Source organism: Trichechus manatus, unplaced genomic scaffold (assembly GCF_000243295.1).
Source record: "Trichechus manatus latirostris isolate Lorelei unplaced genomic scaffold, TriManLat1.0 scaffold00028, whole genome shotgun sequence".
Classification (NCBI taxonomy): domain Eukaryota; kingdom Metazoa; phylum Chordata; class Mammalia; order Sirenia; family Trichechidae; genus Trichechus; species Trichechus manatus.
In genome coordinates, this window is record NW_004443964.1 from 13,705,973 (window position 1) to 13,726,840 (window position 20,868).

A 20,868-nucleotide genomic window follows, 5' to 3' on the forward strand; every position below is an offset into this window, starting at 1 on the left:
TAAACGGTCATTTCTCTGCCACAGCCACCTCTCTGTTCGTGTTTAAAACGTGGCTTCTCCCACTCTGGGGAGTATTGTAACTTGAAGGCAGTTTTATTACCGTGGTGATTTGGGCTAACTTGAATCTGAGACTTGATGCTTCAGCAGAGGAGATAAAAATCTGCCTGGGAATGTTTAAAACCCAAAGCAAAATGTAGAGAAAAAAATACGTAGAATAAGATTAAGAAGGATGCTTTTGTAAAAGAAAGTGGGGTTTTGGAGAAGGCAGGTGGTTATTGCTGAGATCAGCTAATGGCAGAAAGCCTTTCTATGGTTAAGGACTCCGTTTTGAAGTACAGAACTTGTTTTAAATACCGCTCACAGCCAGAGTTCGCTCTTGGGCCACACCCATCACTTTCCTCAATGCCAGAGATTTCAAAATGAGATGTCATCGGGTGCTTTTATAGTCCCTCAGGAGGATGGGCAGACCTTAACTCTGTTGAAACTCAGAGCTAGTCATATGCCCAAATTTAACTGTTTGCTCATTACTCCCTAGTGCTGAGACTTACTGAAAATAAAATAAAATAAGCCTTCAGAAAGTAAAAAGAGGAAGAGGTTCAGAGATCTCGGCGGAGATCACTGCAGTGAATTTCAGTTGCAGCTCTGTGGCTGACGGTTTTATATTAGAAAGTAGTTCTCCATTCCATTGCTAATTGTACGCAATAAAAAGGCAGTTTGAGATGGATTCTCAGACACTGTCATTTTCAATATTACCTTTATCTCATCAATAACATGGGCGTCTGGATCAGTGAACTAGGAAATTTTGCCCTTAGAACAATTATCTACATGCCTAATGTGGATTCGAGGTCATTAGATGGCACAGATGGTTTGCGCTGGACTACTAACCTGTAAATTGGCATTTAGAACCCACCCAGCAGTGCTGCAGAAGCAAAGCCTGGTGATCTGCTTCCATGAAGAGTACAGCCAAGAAAATCCTATGGAGCAGTTCCAGTCTGTAACACAGAGGGTCACTATGAGTCAAAATCTATTCTATGGCAAGTGGGGTGTGTGTGTGTGTGTGTGTGTGTGTGTGTGTGTGTGTGTGGATTTGAAGGTGAGGGACTGTTAGCAAAGTCACTTGCAGACTTGCTTTTATAAACGTAGATCAGCATTCATTTTGTGGTTTTTTTCGTGGTCTTAAACTTACAATGTTACTTTGGTCCCACAAGAAAATCCAGGGGAATTTTTTGGCAGAAAAGCAAAAAATCATTATCACCCAGCTGTCTTACGGTCGATTCCGAGCTTGATTTCTACACCTCTATATGTCACAAAAAACACATTTACTGACCAGAAAAGATCTCGGTCATTTAGCAGAGGATCAATGGGGGTTAATGACCTTGCTGTATTCAGAGGTAATAGGCAGTGAGGTTGGTTGGATGTGACAGTTGTGATAAATACCACTGTCACTTCCTTCAAACACCTAAAATCACAAGCGAAGTTTGCGAGCGATAACAGGACAGTCAGCTGTATTTACGAATGTCGAAACTGGACCTCAGAGGCAGAGAACACCCCACCTTCTCCTGAACTGTAAATGTCCACGTGACGATATTATTAAGCATATGTGTCGTTACTTATGTCAGAGTTAAAAATGGAAGATGGAAGACTCATTAGCCAGTGGGAATTTGACTCAGGCTTAGAGTTGTATTGTGAGAGAGAGTCATTTATTACGACCTTCAGTGGGCCTGTGCCCCGAGGACACATGGATGTGCAGAAACCCGCGTGCCTGCTACATGCAATGTGTAGCATCAACGAAGGCTCCAGACCTTAGGACAGAGAAATAATTACAGCAGACAGCAGAAGAAGAAACAATGCATGACTTTGCTAATTGTTTTTCTCTTGCGCAGACAGTAGCCCTTTTTGTTTATAGCCACAACCTAGACAATATTTTTAGTCTAGTGATTTATAGACATATGTCAATGCCTCCATGCCCATAATTACCTAGCATTAGCTGCTATCGAAAATAATGGTATCTGCAAACCATTCTCCACACTAGAAGATGGACAGGTAAGAAAATAGGCCAAGTCAGCATTCTTCACCACTTGCCCAGAAGAGACCATTAGTCTCTCTGAGTAATTTTTTTTTTTTTTGCCACAGTAATAAGTAATGCTGTGAAATCAGAAAGTATCTTTCTACAACTTGAGCCATTACCAGTACCAAAGAAACCAAACACATTGCCATTCTTCCTCAGGGCAACTCCATATGTGCAGAGTAGAACTGTGCTCCATAAGGTTCTCAATAGCTGTGATCTTTTGGAAATAGATCACCAGGCATTTTTTCCACCTTTGGGTGAGTTCAAACCAGGGCTTCAAACCCATTCTTCCCGGTTCAATCATGGACAAGGAAGCAACACCGGGACAGACCCAAATTTGTTAAACTTTACTGAACCATAACTGGAATGGGAAAAATTATGGGTCAAAGTCCTGCTAGAAATTTAATCTCCCTCTTGGAAAACAAGGGCAACATACATGTTGCATAGCAACCAAATCTCTCGCCCGTCAGATTTTGCACAGAGTCAGAACAGCGGTGCCCTGCTCAAAGATGGCAGCCAGCCACGCTGCTTTGAATGTGTGTTGCTCTCCTCAGTCCTGGCAATAATCCAGTCTCACGCATCAGGCTCCTGAAAGGGCTCACTACACCTTTTCTGAGTCTCCTATTCCAGAGCTTCAACCCGTAATTTTTCCCATTGTGGTTAAAGTTCCGGGTCACCATAAATTTTAAAAATTTGGGTCTGTTCCGGTTTCACTTCATGGGCCATGACTGAACCAGTTCAAACTGGTTTGAAGCCCTTTCGATTAGTAGTTGAGCCCTTAACTGACCTCACCACCCAGGGACTCAATAACAGTTAAAAAAAAAACTGTTGCTGTCAAGTCAGTTGTGACTCAGGGTGACCTCAGTGTTACAGAGCAGAACTGCTCCATGGAGTTTTCTCAGCTATAAACTTTATAAAAGCAAATTATCAGTCCTTTCTTTCACAGTGCCACTAGGTGCGTTCGAACTGCCAACCTTTAGATTAATAGCTGAGAGCAAACCATTTTTGCAACCCAGGAACTCCATTACCAATAAAAAACAAAAAACCCACTGCCATTAAGTCAATTTCAACTCATAGCGACGCTATAGGACAGACTAGACCTGCCCCCTAGGGTTTCCAAGGCTATAATCTTTACAGAAGCAGACTGCTACATCTTTTTCCCAAGGAGCCACTAGAGTGTTCGAACCACAGACCTTTTAGTTAGCAGCTGAGCACTTTAACCTGCACCACCAGGGCTCCTTCCGTTACCAATAAAGCAAAACCAAACCCACTGCGTTGAGACAATTCCAACTCATAGCGACTTCATAGCAACCCCATTTCCAAGGCTGTAAATCTCTACAGAAGCAGACTGCCACATCTTTCTCCCAAAGAGCCACTAGTGGTTTCAAAACACCAACCTTTCGGTTAGCAGCCAAGTGCTTTAAACACTGCGCCAGCAGGGCTCCTTTCCATTACCAATAGGAGGTAGGTGATAGCCTGTCTTTTTCCCCCAGCCATTCACTTTCAATTTCACATCATGGAAGATGGAGATTATCCACTGTTTTGAATGTTTCAGGTGTTTGGTCAGTATTTGTTCGTTTGACTTCAGCATTTAGCTGAGCTGAAATGCAAAAGACATAATCATGCGTAGGGTGGGCTGTCAGCGAGCCGTCTGACCCTCAGGCTTTCTGCAATCCTCCTCAACCTGCTGTTCTTCTTTCCCTCCTTCCCTTTCCCCCTCAAAATGTAACTAAGTGTGGCACAATCCAAGTTAAAAATGCAATCAGGGAAAGTGTTTCTGTCAGATCATCAGCCACTGATCACAGCTAGAGAGCCAACGCCAGGCTCCATCAGGTACAGTGACACATTTGGCACCTGTCTTGAATGGTAAAGAGGAGACAGCACAGGGAGCAAAGAAGAAGTCATCGTCCCTATTTCAAGCCATAAACTAACAAGGTAGAATTATGCTCCTGTTAGTCCTTTTCCTTACTAAGTAATGATGTAAGGCAGGGCTTACCTGCAGCACAGGTAACAGTTCACTGATTGCTATCCTTGCATCCTTAGAGGCTGGGCTTTGGATTTCTTCCTTGGCCTTCAAGCTATCCAAACCAGACAACATCTGTCCTTTGACAGGTCAAAACTGGTCAGCTTGGTCTCGCCTTTTGCTCCCATGCCTTTGGTCAGTTCCTTTGTAACCCTGTGGTCTTGGCTGGCAATGTCAGGCAGAGGGATGGCTTCCCGATCTAGAGACTCCAGCAGCTACAGCTCAGATTTAACAACTCTCTGCTCTTCTTTCTTGATGTCTTCCCCAGATATCAGGAAGGTTACATTTTCCTGTGGATATAGGTCAGCATTTCTTAGAAGTGGTGTGTGTGTGTGTGTGTGTGTGTATGTGTGTGTGTGTGCGCACGAGCACCCGCATTTCCCACTATCAGAAGCTCCTGTCATCCCTACTTGCTGTCACTGCAAGAAAGCCTAGTCCTCAGTTTCTCTTTGAAAATCACAGCAAAGAGACTGGGCAGCTTTTCAAAAGTGACAGTTGTTCAAAGGGAGTAAATTGGCTCAAGTTTTCCGGGGGAAGCTGTGAGAAGATCCAGGAGCAAGGCAGACAGAGGAGAGGGAGGAGAAAGAGTCAGAAGAGATCAAAAGAATTCAGCTGGAAATGAGAACTGTCGAGTCTAGGAGTTTTTGAAACAAAAGCTCCTTTCCACCATGGCGTTTGTGGAAAGAGCGTTACCCAGAAATGCTGGTCTCTTTTCTCCCACCCCCCTTCCTCTCCCCACTCCCACCTATTTATCCCTTTTCTGCTTATCTCAGGCCTGCCGCAGGCTATCCAGAGCAGAGATTTCTTGAGAGCAGACAATTCAACTGTAGCTTGGGTGCAAGTCCAGGTCCTCACATAGTGGATAGTAGCCATTGCCTTTTTCCTGGAGTCAACAGAGCGTTGGTCCTTCGTCTGATTCTTCTGCTGACTATTCCAGGCTAAGAAAGGAAATGGTCTTTCTCTGTTTGAAAATGGACCAACCACGTCAACCATGACCTGTGTGTGGTTAGCAGAGGAAGTGGAAATCCGACTCCCATTTCTCACCTACCTCACCCTCGCTAGAGCCTTGGAAAAGCTATGGGTGGTGCAAACAGTTAAGCCCTTGACTAACCAAAAGGTTAGTGGTTCAAACCCACTCTGAGGTGCCTTGGAAAAAAGATCTGGTGATCTGCTTCCAAAAGGTCACTACTTTGAAAACCCTATGGAGCAGTTCTACTCTGCAACACATGGTTCGCCATGATTTAGAATCAACTTGATGGCAACTGTTTGGGTTTGTTTTGGTGGGTGGGGTTTATTATTTTAGTGGTTTCTGAATCCCTGGATTGTAACTGGAGAAAACGTCTCCATTCTTCTCAAGATCAAAAGGTCTGAGAGTGCTGATCCAGAAGGCTTTTCCAGGTCCCTTCTCCCCATTTCAAAAGCCCAGATCTCATTTCCACAGCAAAGGCCTAAATCAGGAGAATACCAGTGTTGGTCATCCAAGGAGGACAGGTACTTCCAGTTTCCAAGTATATCAGAATGAAGCCCTATGGCCAAGAACTAAAAGATGTTCTTCAACTATTCCATTTCTCCCAATCCCTAACACACTCCTTTCACCTCAACCAAATTTTCATCAATCCTGGGACCCCAACTGTTCAGTTCTTTGTGTGCGAATCCCCTTACCTGAAAGATGCTTGCTATGTGCCAGGCACTTGCATATGCTTGTTAATTTAGGCCTCACAGCTTCCCTAGAAATAGGTACTTGTGGTAGGTAGAATTCAAGATAGATGTTCAAGATTCCCTGCCCTGATGAACACAACCTCTCCTAGTTATCCAATCAAATGCTAATCTAGGTTCTGCTTCAAAGGGATTTTGCAGATGTAATTAAAGTCCTGGTGTTTTGCAGATGTAAGGGAACCCTGGTGGTGCAGTGACCAAAAGCTGGGACGCTAACCAGGTCGGCAGTTCGAATCCACCAGCTGCTTCTTGGAAACCCTATGGGGCAGTTCTACTCTGTCCTATAGGGTCACTATGAGTTGGAATCGACTTGACAGTGACGGGTTTTTTTTGGTTTAATGGAGCCCTAGTGGTGCAGTGGTTAATGTGCGTGGCTGCTAACCAAAAGTTTGGTGGTTCAAACCCACCAGCCACTCCACGGGAGAAAGATGTGGCAGTCTACTTCTATAAAGATCACAACCTTGAGAACCCTATAGAGCAGTTCTGTTCTGTCCTATAAGGTCACTATGAGTTGGAATCAACTCGACAGCAGTGGGTTTAATTAAAGTCCCAAGTCAGTTGACCTTGAAACAGGGCAGTTATTCAGGTGGGCCCATCACATGAGTGCTTTAAAAGCAGAGGGTGTTTTTTCTCCGGCTTGTTAAAGTCAGAGATTCAAAACACGAGAATGATTGGACATACCATTCCCGGCTTGAAGACAGAGTGGGCCAGTGGCAAGGGCTATGAGAGACTTTAGAAGCTAAGACCAGCCCGCCAGCTGACAGCCAGCAGGGAATCAGGGGCCTCAATCCTATACTCAAAAGGAGGTGAATTCTGCCAACAAGACTGAGGTTGGAAACGGAAGAACCAGAACAGAAATAGTGAAAATGTTCACGCATTGTGAAAAATGTAACCAACGTCACTGAACGATTTGTGTAGAAATTGTTTAATGGAAACCTAAACTTCTGGGTAAACCTTCACCGAAAATAAACAAAATATTATTTTAAAAAAAAAAAAAGGAATGAGCTTGGAAGCAGATTCTTCCCTCGAGCCCCCAGATGAGAACTCAACCCAGCTAACACCTTAATTTTACCCTTCTAAGACGCTGCACAGAGCCCTGGTGGCGCAGTGGCTAAGCACTTGACTGCTAACCAGAAGATTGGTGGTTCAAACCCACCAGCCACTCCTCGGGAGGAAGATGTGACAGCCTGCTTTGGTAAAGATTTCAGCCTTGGGAACTCTATGGGGCAGTTCTACTCTGTCCTATAAGGTCACTACGAGTCAGAATCGACTCGACGGCAACAGGTTTTGTTTGTTTTAAGACCCTGCACAGGGAAGCCAGCCACACCAGGCCAGACTTCCGACCTACAAAATAGGTGTTGATTAAACCACTAAGTTTGTGGTAATTTGTTGCACATCAATAGAAGACAAATATGGTCCTGCTGTTTACTTTGTTTTATAGGGGAAACTGGGGACGGGGTTACATAATTTGCCCAGGTCAGGCAGCTAGCAAACCCCAAGCAGGATTTGCACCCAGAGAGTCTGGCTCTGGAATCCAGGCTCTTCGCCACCGGCTCCACCACCCTGTGTCCTTTGATGCGTACAGTTTCTAGCGTTTTCTTTTCTGGATGGGCTTTTCCGACCACCCACACCCATGCAGACCCTTACTGGGCTGTGCACACCTTCTCCGTTTATACCTGATTGTTTTTTACGCCTACGCACTGTTTCCAGCTACAGCTTCGTGGCAGTTATCTGGAGTTTCACGCGAAGATGAACGACCACTTGCTCTTGGCATGAATGGCCCTCAGCTTGCCCGTCTGCGTCATAGTTTGCCATGGGGTTGTTGTTGTTAGCGGCTGTCAAGTCAGCCCACAAGTCATGGCGATCCCATGCACAAGGGAACGAAGCACTGCCCAGTCTTGTACCATCCCCATGATTGGTTGCAGATCAGACAGTGTTCCACTGCGATCCGTAAGGTCCACTGTGATCCATAGGGTAGACCCAGAGTAAATCTTTGCAGAACAAATCATTGGGAACAGATGACACCAGAATTTGGTAGCTGCTAGTCGATGGTCTATTTTCCTCTATTAAAAAAAAAAAAAGTGTTGAAAGAGAGTTGAGAAGGTGTCATTTGCCAAGAAGAGAGAATTTCTTCTGTTTCATGTGCTTTCTGAGAAGGAGCAGCCAAGCAGTCCTGCATTAAAGAAAAATGGGAAACACAGAGACCCTGATTTAGCCAAAGTAATCCCTGTTCTGCTCGTTGGCAGGTGCTGACCTGTATTTTTGTTGTGATTATTTATTAAGCTGGAGGCTGATTAGAGCCTGCAGATTCTGCTGAAGTAGGTTTGTGGATAGCTGGGAGCCAAGTGGGAATGCCATTCTAAACAGCTGTGGCTTGAGTGGAGCAGAAGTTACTAGGAGCCAAAGCATCTGTGTACCTGTTAGTATGGACAGGCACACACACATATGTGCGTGATGAAAATCACAGCGTGGAAAAAAAAAAAAAAAACGTAGCCCGTTTTGTGCCCTGCCACTTGGCAGAATGCCCTGTGGTTGGAATGTGGAATCAAGACAGAACTGAATTTGAATGGCTGGGAGATGCCAGCGTCCAGGATTTTCCATCCCTGAAGGCTGGCTTTGGAGGCCAAGTACTTAGGGCAGCCAGTGGAATTTGGCCTGAGCAAGAGGCAAGGTTATGCCCCTGAAAAGGGCCTTTTTATTGGATTTGCTAGTAATAAACCAGATAATGAATTTAAGAAGCCCAAGAGAACAGGAAATAGTGGAGCCCAACGATTCTTAAGAAACCAAGAGCCTGAACTAAAATTCAGCAAAATATTGAGAGTAAAAGAGAAAGTTGAGGAGCGTTGGCCCAGGGGCACATGGATTCCAAAGCTGGACCATAAACGTCTAGGCGGACTGGGAAGAGATAAGGTTTTAGAAAACTTGGAAATGGTTGATGGGCTAGAGAAGACCTCCCCTGGCCAAAGAAAAACAGGGCTGTTCAGCCCCAGGAAGTCAAGCACAGCTCTCAGCAAACTTGCGGCTAATTGTCAACATTTGGGTCACACTCCAGAGGTCTTAGGTAAATACTTTGATGATGCGAACTAAAATGGAGTCTATATAGAAGGATAAATGGTCTCTCCGGGCCAGTTCAAGTGTCCCGTATGGTCTCGGTTTCATCAGTTGAAATGGGATTTGTATACTTCTGGCTCATTTCCTTCAGTGGCTGAATAGTCATGAACCCTGTAAGCAAAGTATATTTATCTACTGTCACAGTTGAGCTCATATTCTTTTTACCCTCAGTTATGAATTACACACAACCCATAGCTGCTTATTTGTGCGTTCTGCACTCCCCCAAGCACTAAGAGATACCAGAGAAAGTCAGACTGACAAACCACAATTCCATAATCCAATCAATGTCTTGTCACAGTGGTTTTTAGACTTGGCTCATTGAACCCCACTGAGTTCAAGTGCTGAGCTCCACTCCTTCCCTGAAATTTTATGCAAAGTTTTCATTCTGTGCCTATGTGCATTTTTCTGAGCAACAGCTCATTATATTCTCAAAGTATTCCCTACATTCATCAGGATACCCAACTCTAGCTCAAGCAGGAAAAGTCGATGTAGAGACTCGTGTAACCAAGCCTCAGGAAAGGCGGGAGGAGTTGGCCTCGGAGCAACTAGAAACAGCTTCGGGAACACCATCAGGAGTCTCTTTCTTTGTATCTGTTGTTAGTTGCCACGGAATAGGCTCTGACTCGTGACAATGACCCAACGTACAGCAGAACAAAACATTGCCCGTCCTGCACCATCTTCACGATTATAGATGTGCTTGAGTCCATTGTTGCAGCCACTGTGTATTTTAAGTGCCTTCCAACCGAAGGGGGCCCTGGTGGTGCAGTGGTTAAGAGTTCAGCTGCTAACCAAAAGGTTGGCAGTTCGAATCCACCACCTGCTCCTTGGAAACCCTATGGGGCAGTTCTACTCTATCCTATAGGGTAGCTGTGAGTTGGAATCGACTTGATAACAACGGGGTGTTTTTTGTTTTTTGTTTTTTTAAGCTAAGGAAGCTCATCTTCTAGCACTATATCAGACAATATTCTGTTGTGATCCGTTGAGTTTTCATTGGTTCATTTTCAGAAGTAGATCACCAGGCCTTTCTTCATAGTCTGCCTTAGTCTGGAAGCTCCACTGAAACCTGTCCATCATGAGTGACCCTGCTGGTATTTGAAATACCAGTGACATAGCTTCCAGCATCATAGCAACACACAAGCCACCACAGTTCATCAAACTGACAAATGTCTGTAGTCTCTAGCCCCCTCTATGTACTTCATCTGCCTTTCTTCGTCTTTACCTGTGGTATAAGACATCACTACCAGTACTCAACATCCTATCAGCTCTGGGACCAGAAAGAGAAGAGGGCTTCTCCCATCTCCAAAAAGAAAGATACTGGGCAAAGATGCCGACTGGCCAGGGCTGGAAATACAGTCAGGCTGTAGGGGCTGTTATTGCCCCAGTGTGAGGTTGATGCTAGGGAGGTGCAGCTTCCCATCAGCTCCATTCCGTTGTGCATGGGATTGCCATGAGTTGTGGTTTGACTTGAAAGCAGATAACAACAACAATCCCACGGCGCAGTGTGGGGAAGGGCAGTTCCCCAAAAGCCAGTGGAAGCACAGACGGCAAGGGCCCTGGAGGAACTGCAGTGACCAGAGTGATACCAGAAGTTTCTCAACTTATGTCTGCTATAATTTCTGACTCGAATAGCCACTGTTAACGGGTCCTGGTGGTGCAGTATTTAAAGCACTTGGCTGCTAACTAAAAGGTTGGCAGTTCAAATCCACCATCAGCTCCTCAAGAGAAAGATGTGGCAATCTACTTCCATAAAGAATACAGCGTGGGAAACCATATGGAGCAGTTCTACGCTGTCCTGTAGGGTCGCTATGAGTTGGAATGGACTCAATGGCAGTGGGTTTGGTGGGTTTTTATAGCTGTTATTCTGGCATTTTAGTAAGAGTATTCTTAAACAAATGCATTCATAACCAATTCTTAACATGCAAACTTTTGGTATGAACCATTAAAATCTTCCGAAGGAAATAGAAATCTTAATTTATTGGAGCATCTCTTAAATTGACCTTTCTGTCTCCATGGGAGCCAAAAAAAGAAATTGATGTGGACCCAGCTCATTCATGAGCTCATGAAAAAGTCTCTGAGGCAAGAGAAAGAGAACTCATTGGGGAGTCAAGATTGTTGAAGGGTACTGTCAACTTGATTCCAACTCGTACTGACCCCATGTGGCAGAGTAGAACTGCTCCATTGGGTTTTCTTGGCTGTAATTTTTATGGAAGCAGTTATTTCTCCCACGGGGACACTGGTGGGTTCAAACTGCCAACTTTCAGATTAGCAATTGTGCCATCAGTGGCTCTCCTCTGTGTTAATCCTGAGAACAGCACTGTGATCTTCAGGACTAAGTCCCTAGTTTTGGAATGAAAAGGGTGAGTCTGTGACCTCACAGCTTTGTTTTCCAAACTTTGAACATCTTCAACCAAGAATTCTTCTTGAAAGTCTGTCCCGGTGGAAATATGAAGCAATTGTTTTCAAGCTATGCTTCCTAAACTACCAGGGTCCTGAGAGGTACTTCACAGGTTCAGCAAATGATGGATTACATTTTGATTTTAAAAGCGTTTACCTTAAGCAGTGTTCCTGGGTGGTGCAAATGGTTAACACACTCAGCTGTTAACCAAAAGGTTGGAGGTTGGAGTCTACCCAGAGGCACCTAGGAAGAAAGGTCTGGTGATCTACTACTGGAAATCAGCCATTGAAAACCCTATGGAGCACAGTTCCACTCTGACAGACAGGCGGTTGCCATGAGTTGGAGTTGACTCAATGGCAACTAGTTTTACATATATATATATGTATATATATATATATATATATATATATATATACACACACACACACCTTAAGTTAGTTTCGATATAAGAAAACCACACCCATTGCGTTTTGCACCGTTGTAGAGCATTGAGCCTGCCGAGAAGTAACTTATGCTAACAGCTGGTTTCTCCTCCCATCTTTGTTTAATAGAGGAAGATCCTGAGACTGCAAGGTGAGCTACTAAAACCGTTTCCAGTTGGAACTACTTATGTGTGTTTATCAGCATTTTTTTAATACTCCACTACCAAAATGATATGCAGAAATTGGATGCTGAAATAAGATTATTCCTGTCATTCATTACCCTTGATTTTGAATGCTTGAGATGATAATCCTAATATCCTGACTGTTCTCTGTGATTAACTTTTAAAAATAATTTTACATCGAAGACCATATAAATTCAATTTATAATAATAAATTACAAATTTTATCTGTTTTATATATTGGGGAATTCTGTGTAAGATTTTTTTTGAAAAGAGGGTTCCACTTCTAGAAATTTTTTGAAAACCACTGACATGTGATATATGTAAATTGAGTAAACTTCTTATTATTTTTCTTTTCTCTAAAATTGATGTGCCTGAAACACAAGCCTTCTGATCCTCCTCACTCCAAACTCTCATCTGTTGTCACTGATACTATTCTATTATCTATTATCTAGTATCTATTGATACTGATACTGTATAGAACCTGCCCCCTATTCACCCTCCCCCATGGTTTTGCCAGTGTTCTGGCCACTTGAGCATAAGAGAGCTTCCTTAAGGCCCTGTCTCCTGTTACCTTTTGCTGAAGAACAAACCACTCCAAACTTAGTGGCTTAAAACACAAACCACTTTTTTAGCAAATGATTCTGCAAGTCAGCAATTTGGTCTGGGCTCAGCAGAGTGGTTCTTCTGGTCTCTGCTAGGCTCACTCAGGCATCTGTGGTCAGCTGCTGGGTTGGCTCTGCTGATCTTGGCTGTACTCCCTCACATGTCTGGGACCTTGTCTGTGATGGTGTGTGTCACTTCTGTTGGCCAAAGCCTGTCAAAGGCTATCTAGGCAGATTTGAGTATCATGGCTATTAAAGAGGAGTGTTTACACAATATAGCTCTGTTCTACTGAGCAAAGGCTCAAGGGATGTCCCTTCTGCTGGTTGGTTTTACAACAGTGGGCAGGCAGCTGTCAGTGGTAAAAGCAGCTTCCCTTGACATCGCCTGGGCTAACGAGGCTTCAGTTGTCCATAGCATGGATCCACAGCTGGCCTACGTAGGCCCTGGTGAAAACACTTAACAGGAAACGCAGGCACTGCCCTTGCACTGAGGCCCTCCAGAGGCCGGACTTCTAGACAGCTCACCATTGAAAAAGCAGACTGAATAAAAATACCCTCCAGTCAACTCAATGGCATCAAAGCAACACAGGAGAAAATTGTGCCTGTGTTGTAATAATTACATTATTATAAAATGATAGTGAGAGACTGAGAATGGATCTTCTAGTATCATTTGCTATTAGAAAATTAAATACATCATCAAGGACGGATTTTCTACCACAAACGTTGCCTCAGTAGCCTGGAACCTGTGGCAGAGAACCTTTTTATGAGTTGCTCAGCCACAGTTGGATGCCTGAGATGTCACTTCTCAGAAGCTGGAACAAGTCAGGAGACAAGTCTTTCAGCCATCAGGTCTCTTAGCATTTCCTGAGCAAGTTCTGAAAAGGAATTCAGTTGCTTTCCATTATGAATACAAAGGCCACGTGACTACCATTTTATTTTATTTTTTTTAAAGATAATTGTTTTAATCTTTTAGATCGGTAAGTAAAAGTTAATAGATTATTTGCTAGATAATCTTTTAGGTGTATCATAAAGATCATTATGATATATCACAACATAAATTTAAAATAGTTGAGAAAAATGGGTCAAAAGGAAAAAGAAGGATACACAAGACTGATGGAGCCAAGAATGAAGTTAGCTGTACCCAGGGCAACAGCAACCGTATCTGTATGGTAAAAAATAGCCAGTTGCCCAGGTTTTACCAGTTGCCATTGAGTTGATTCCTGCTATGGCGACCCTATGTGTGTCAGAGTAGAACTGTGCTCCATAGGGTTTTCAGTGGCTGATTTGTTGGAAGAAGATCTCTAAGCCTTTCTTCCAAGGTGCCTCTGGGTAGACTTGAACCTCCAACCTTTTAATTAGCAGCCGATCACTTAACCATTTGTGCTACCCAGTTGCCCAGGAGGAGTGCAAAAATTCTAACACTGATTCAGGGTGGGGTGTCCTCCTTGTGCCCCTCAGGGAGAACACTGTGTGTGGTGTGAGGACCAGCATCTTCCACCACAGTTCTACTCTGACGCACATGGGGTCACGATGAGTCGGAATCAACTCAATGGCAACTGGAAAAACATGGGCAACTGGCTGTTGTATACCTTATAGACAGGGGCACTGTTGGCCCTGGGCAGAGCTAACTTCACTCTTGGCTCTAACCTCACCAGAGATGGCTCTAGGGCATCTTTCAGTGTAAGCAGATGGCACCGTGACCTAGAGCAACTCCATCAAATCTTTTCCACTCAGGCTCCACACCACATAGTCCGGGGGCTCAGGCCTGCTGCCTTGTCTTGTCCACACAGAGAATTTAAAGCACTGAGGTTCTAGAGGAATGTTGGAGGGTGCAGCCTGTGGGCAGTCTATGAAGCTTGCTCTTTCTAGCAGAGTTTCTGATCCACGTTGAGTGGCTATGCATTAAGATGATCCCCCAGCAGCACCTGGACTGCAGCTTTTCAGAGTTGTCCTTCAGCACGGAGAAATAGACTTTGCAATTTGCTGAACTCAGAAGTAAGAACAAAGGACTCTTTATGAAGGTTGTGGAATCAAACGGGATATGTGAGTGAATTCAAAGCCAGTGACCTCTGTCCAGAGGTGAGATGAAGATCCAAGGGCTGGCCCGGGGTTTTCTCCAGATGATAGTTTTGGAGTTACTGTGACAAATCAGCTAAGGGACAATCAATACCTCAAAGTCAAATGTCATGGAGTGCTGCTGCAATAATTTTGGCTGGAAATACATTAAAATAGATTATAACCAAATGCCCACCTTAGGGGTAAAAAAAAAAAAAAAAAATCAATAAAGCAACCATTGAATGTGTAATTTGAGCAGTGTAATTTACCTGTGTAACCTTCAGGTTAAACTCATTGCAAAATGTACACCCCAGGTAACTGAATGAGGAGACTTTCTGTTGGCTTATTAGCTGAAAACCCATTAAAAGGTGGGGGAAGTCAGCCAAAAATGATGAGGTTGGATTTATAGTAATTGATCTGCAGCCCTTCCTTTTGGCAATAACAGAGCCGGTTGTCTGTTAAGGCTACTTACAGTTTGTGTTATTAAAATGGTTTTATCCCTTCATCTGAGGTACAAAAAAAAAAAAAAAAGAATTATCTATGTGAGATCAAATTGACAACAGCAACTCAAAAGGTTTGATGGGAAGCCTAGGGGCCAGTGAGTTGAAGATAATGGTGATGGAATAATTTGAAAAAGGATAGTGAGAATAGCAGCACAACTAGAAGAATGTAATCGATGTCACTGAATTGTGCATGTAGAAACTTTTGAAATGGTGTAACTTAGGCTATGTATATTTTCACCAAAAAAAAGATCCTGTAAGGTCAAGAAGGGAGAGTGTTGACATGTCGTGGGGTTGTTAACCAATGTCTTAAAACAATATGTGTACTGACTGTTTAATGAGAAAATATTTGTTCTGTAAACCTTTATCTAAAGTACAATAATAAAATAAAATAGTTTTATCTATATTTACGAAAAGGCCTTTCCTCACTCTCCTGGCAAGGGATGCTATACCCAGCTCATCCAGAGGTCTCATTTCTTCATTGTATTAGTTCTCCAGGGCAGCTGTAACATCATACCACAAACTAGGCAGCTTAGAAGAACAGAAACATACTGTCTTGACGTTCTGGAAGCTAGAAGTCCGAAATCAGGGTGTCAGCCCTGTTTATTCCTTCTGAGCGCTCTGAGGGAGAATCTGTTCCATGCCTCTCTCTTAGCTTCTGGTAATGGCCAGGGATCCTTGGCATTCTTTGGCTTGTAGGTACATCACTCCAATCTGTGCCTTCATCATCCCATGGCTGTCTTCCCTTTGTGTCTCTCTTTCATAAGAACCCCTCCCACATTGGATTAGGACCCACCCTACTCCACTACGACCTCTGGTTAACTGGTAACATCTTCAAGACCCTATTTCCAAACAAGGGCATGTTCACAGGTACCAGGGGTTAGGACTCCACATATCTTTTGGGGGACACAATTCAGTCTTTAACACTTATTAGGGTATGAGTTAAGAGGGTGGGCCAGAACGGTTGGGTCCCTGCTGGAGACAGTCAGATGGCTCTGTCTTGTCCTTCCATTCTCCTTTTTAAAGCTGCCCCTCAGAGGGCCTTTCCTGTCCTACCAACCTAAAAGAGTCCCCAGACGCTCTCTCTCACCAACCTCATTTATTTTCTTCATGGCTCTTAACACGTCTTCCCATCTTCTTGTCTATCGATTTGCTCATTGTCTGACCTCACTAGGTTGTAGGCGCCTTAAAGATTGTACTGGGTTGAATGTGGCCCCCAAAAAGGAAATGTTCATGTCTTAATCCACAGAACCTGTGAATGTTACCTTATTTGTGGGAGGGGGAGGGTGGGGAGGGAGAGGACTTTGCAGATCTTGGGGTGATCCTGGATTTGCATCATCCTGGATTTCCCAGTGGGCAGGTGTCCTTAGAAGAGAAAGGGAGAGGGAGATTTGGGACAAGCAAGGGAGGAGAAGACAAGGACAGAAAAGGAGAAAGTGATGTGAAGACAGAGACAGAGATTGGAGGGAGGCAGAATGCTGGGGCAGCCACCAGAACCTGGAAGAGCCCCAGCGGGAACACAGCAGTGCCAACACCTTGATTTTGGACTCCTGGACTCCACAGGTGTGAGGGAAAACATTACTGCTGTTTTAAGCCATCAAGTTGGGGATAATTTGTTACAGCAGCCCCAGGAAGCTAATACAAGGATGGAGGCCTTGTTTGTTTCTTTGACGTTCCAACCCCCATATCTGAAATGTTGCTTGTACGTAGTAGGCACTCAATAAATGTTCAGTAAAAGGAATTAATGAAAGGAGTTCTTAAGAGGCTTTGTAGCTAGGCAAAACCAGAAACTGGACCAGTTGCTGTCAGGTCAGCTCTAACTCATGGCACTCTCACATGTGTCAGAGTAGAAGTGTGCTCCATAGGGTTTTCAATGGCTGATATTTTGGAAGTAGGTTGCCAGGCCTTTCTTCCGACATGCCTCTGGGTGGCCTCAAACCTTCAACCTTTCAGTTTACTACCGAGCATGTTAACCATTTGCAGTACCCAGGGACTCCTTTAATTAGGCAAGCCTGGGTTTAAATCCTGGCTCCACCACATAAGCACTGTGAGACACAAGGCACATTTCCTCGCGCCTGGGTTTCTTGGTCTGTGTAGTGGGGCCAGCGGGTGGCTGGGAGGATGGAGTGAGACTGAGTATGTAACGCACCTAACATGGGGGTGTGTGGTTAGACAGCACTGAGTTATTAGTAGAGGGAGGATCACTAGCTGGTTATTGTTTTATGTTCCCTACGAGCTATTTGATTCCCATCAATATCCAGCCTTACCAATTTATGTTTGATACTTAGCTTGATGATGATGAAGAAGCAGTTTTTGCTGTCTCTCGTTGCCAGGGAAGCACCAGTGCTTCCAGCCCTTGTTTGACTTCACCACATCTGGTGCTTTGAGAGAGAGAACACGCATGTATTGATCGCTGCTCTGTCCCTTTGACGTCAAATCCCGAGGGCTTGCAAACTGGAAGAAAACAGAATTGGATCGGTCTACCTTTAGTCTACGTGCTTCAGAAACTACGCCCCTTCCTGAAGCCAGTTAGACAGGCTGATCCTTGATCACTGGAGACCTTTCGCTTCAGACTGTGCCTCCAATAAATCAGGGGCCTTGAGGACAGCTGACAGTCAGCACTGACTCTGTGCTCGGCCCAGTGCTGACCACTTCACAGACATTCTCGTTTAACCCTCACAGCAACCCCATAAGATGACGTTGTTAGCTGCCATCAAGTTGGTGCCAACTCATGGCTTGTGTGTTAACAGAAGAAAACCTGGCCCGTTCCTGCACCATCTTGACGATTAGCGGCATGTTCGAGTCCATTGTTGCAGCCATTGGGACAGTCCATCTCATGGATGGTTTTCCTCATTTTCGTCAGCCCTCTGCCAAGTGTGATGTCCTTTTCTAGTGATTGGTCTTTCCTGGTGATGTGTCCAAAGTAAGCGAATCGAAGTCTCACCATCCTTGCTTCTAAGGAACATTCTGATTGTATTCCTTCTAGCCTTAGGTATCACAACTCTGTAAGATAGTACTGTTATTATCCTCTTTTTCAGATGAAGGAAGAGGCTCAGAGAGGTTAAGTTACATAAGAAACTGGGATGCAAATGCAGGTGTTTTCAATGCCAGAACCAAAATTCTTCCACACTAAGCTTGCCCTTACATCACGTCTCAGGGTGGGTCTAGGAAACAGATCTGAGGTGAGATTTGTGGTCTAGACGCTTACTGGGCAATGCCCTCGGAGTGCCACCCCTTCTCAGTAAGGCCTGGGTGTGGCAGAATTGCCATGGCTGAGACTTCAGGCTTCTCTGAGCTCTGCTACGCTGATGTGTATTATCTTACATCACACATTTGATTGCATATGATATGCACTACATGTAATATGATTGTCATTTTCTTTGGTGGTATGCATTAGTCGGAGAACAGCTGAGAGACAGAAACTACACAGTAATTTGACCAGAGAAAGTTCAAGAATCCTTCGTTATACTAGGGATTGAAATATGAGGGATTGATTAGTGAGAAGTAAAGAGAACTCTACAGAATATAGGAATCCCAGATATAAGGGGCAGCCACGGCCCCTAGGACTGCGATAGAGGAGGAGACCTTACCCCAGCGCTGAGACCAGACCTTGTTGGGGAGGTTGTGAACGTGGCTCACTGCATGGCAGAGAAGGTGCTGTGGTGCCATGCTGGTGGAACTTGCTAGAAAACTCCTTCCAGGGTGGTAAGGGAAGCCATGTTCAAGCAGGTGCCGTACTGCAGGATTTGCTGCAAAGCCTCCTAGGGAGGTGCCGGCGAAGCTGCTGGTAGCCATGCCCTGCAGGAGCAGGGAAAGAAGCTGTCCACTGCAGGAGCTGGACGCTGGGGAAAAAGACCAAAGCCAAGAAGAGAAAGGCCCCTTTCTCCTGTCTTGTCCCCTCCAGCACCTTAACCTGCCAAGCTTAACGTCAGACCAGCTGCAAAGGAGAACGATTTAAAGAGCCCAGCTCCATTTTAACAGAGTGGGCAATGAGGATGGACTTGGAGCTGAAATGCAATATGTTGATAACGGGCATGGGCAGTTGTCTGGGGGGTGGGGGCGTTTCTGACATGGTGGGATTATTGGGTTGTGTGTTTATTTGTTTTACTTTTATTTTTCCCCAAATTTTCTACACTAAAAATACTTTACTTTTATAAACAAGGGGAAAAATCATTATTTGTAGAATCTCCCAGCCATATCCTGATTTCAGACTTGAGTTTGGATCACAACTCTACCACTTACTAGTAGTATAACTTTAGATAAGTCATTTATAAGGAGCCCTGGTGGCGCAATGGCTAAGCACTCGGCTGTTACTCGAAAGGTTGGTGGTTTGAACCCACCCAGCAGCTCTGCGGGAGAAAGACCTGGCAATCTGCTTCCGTAAAGATTGTAGCCTAGGAAACCCTATGGGGCAGTTCTGCTGTGTCACATGGGGTTGCTGAGTTAAAATCGACCTGATGGCACCCAGCAACAACCAGTCATTTATGCTGCTTAGACCTGGTTTCCACGTCTTTAAAATGGGGGTATTAATACTAATACCAGCCTTATAGGAAGATGCTGGGAAGATTAAATGAGTTGGAATTGCAAAGTGCTTAGAATAGCTTCGGGAACAGTGTGAGTGCTATATATATAAGGGTTAGCTATTTTCCTTATTATTACTCAGAGCAGTAAACCTATTTTTGAGATCACTGGTTCCTCTTGGATCTGAGATTTCTGCTTCCTGGGACAGAGCTCCATGTGGGTCCCACATCTGGGAAGATCCATGATATGCCCCTTCTTATTCAGGTCTCCTCTGGGCTCTGCTTCAGCCCAGCAGCCCCACATCACTCTCTGGGTAGGTCTTACTCAACTGCTGAGCTAGGCATGTGGCTTTGCAGGTCACGATGGGACTGGGGGACCCGTTTAGCTGGGAGACCAAACATGTGGTCTATTGCGACATAGCATGAGACCAGCTCAGAGAGGAAGAAGCAATTGTATTTTAAGAAGAAGGGAATGAGTTTGCTTCGGGGAAACCAGCCCATTTGGCAAAATCTCACTAAATTCTTGGTACAGTTATCGGTTTCCCAACATCAAACAGATAAGTAGGTTCATTGGCCACTCCCCCACCACCACCCTGCTCAGTAAGGAGGCTGTAATTCAAAAATCAATCCTTCATAATCCTCCTGGAAGAGCAGAGAAGGCTCGGGTCAGAAACATGCCTTTTAATCTTCCTTTTCCCACTTGCTATGTTGTTACTTCCACTTTGTTGCTGTTAGTTGCCGTCAGGTCAACTCTGACTCACGGCGACTCCATGGAGAACAGAAGGGAACGTTGCCCAGCCTGGTGCCCCCTCACGGTCGTTGGTATGCTCCAGCCCATTGCTGCAGCCACTGCGTGCTTCAGTGCCTGCCTGCCTAAGGGGCTCATCTTCCAGCACTATATCGGAAAATAATTCTGTTGTGATCCATGGGGTTTTCACTGGCCAATTTTTGGAAGGTAAATGCGTATAGATGGATTTTGCACAAACTCAAGTGTGAAAGAAATGTAACATTGATTTATGTTTCTAAAAATCAAATCAAATGGTACTCTAAACCCCCTTTCGTGTCAGCTTGGTTGAAACTTCAATCTCAGTCATTACTGGAGCTCCTTTCCCCAAGCGCCCAGGGTTGGGTGAATGAATGTCTTTAGGATCTTGTCTGAGTCATCCAGTGCTGCTACAACAGAAATACCACAAGTGGATGGCTTTAACAAAGAGAAATTTATTTCCTTACAGTAAAGTAGGCTAAAAGTCCAAATTCAGGGTGTCAGCTCCAGG

The 20,868-nt window shown here is 44.5% G+C and overlaps 1 protein-coding gene across 1 annotated transcript in view; it reads left to right on the forward strand.

Moving 5' to 3' along the window:
* Positions 1-20,868, forward strand: part of FAM20A (FAM20A golgi associated secretory pathway pseudokinase) — a 52,745-nt gene that overhangs the window by 1,154 nt on the left and 30,723 nt on the right. The gene's annotated exons all lie outside the window — the stretch shown is intronic.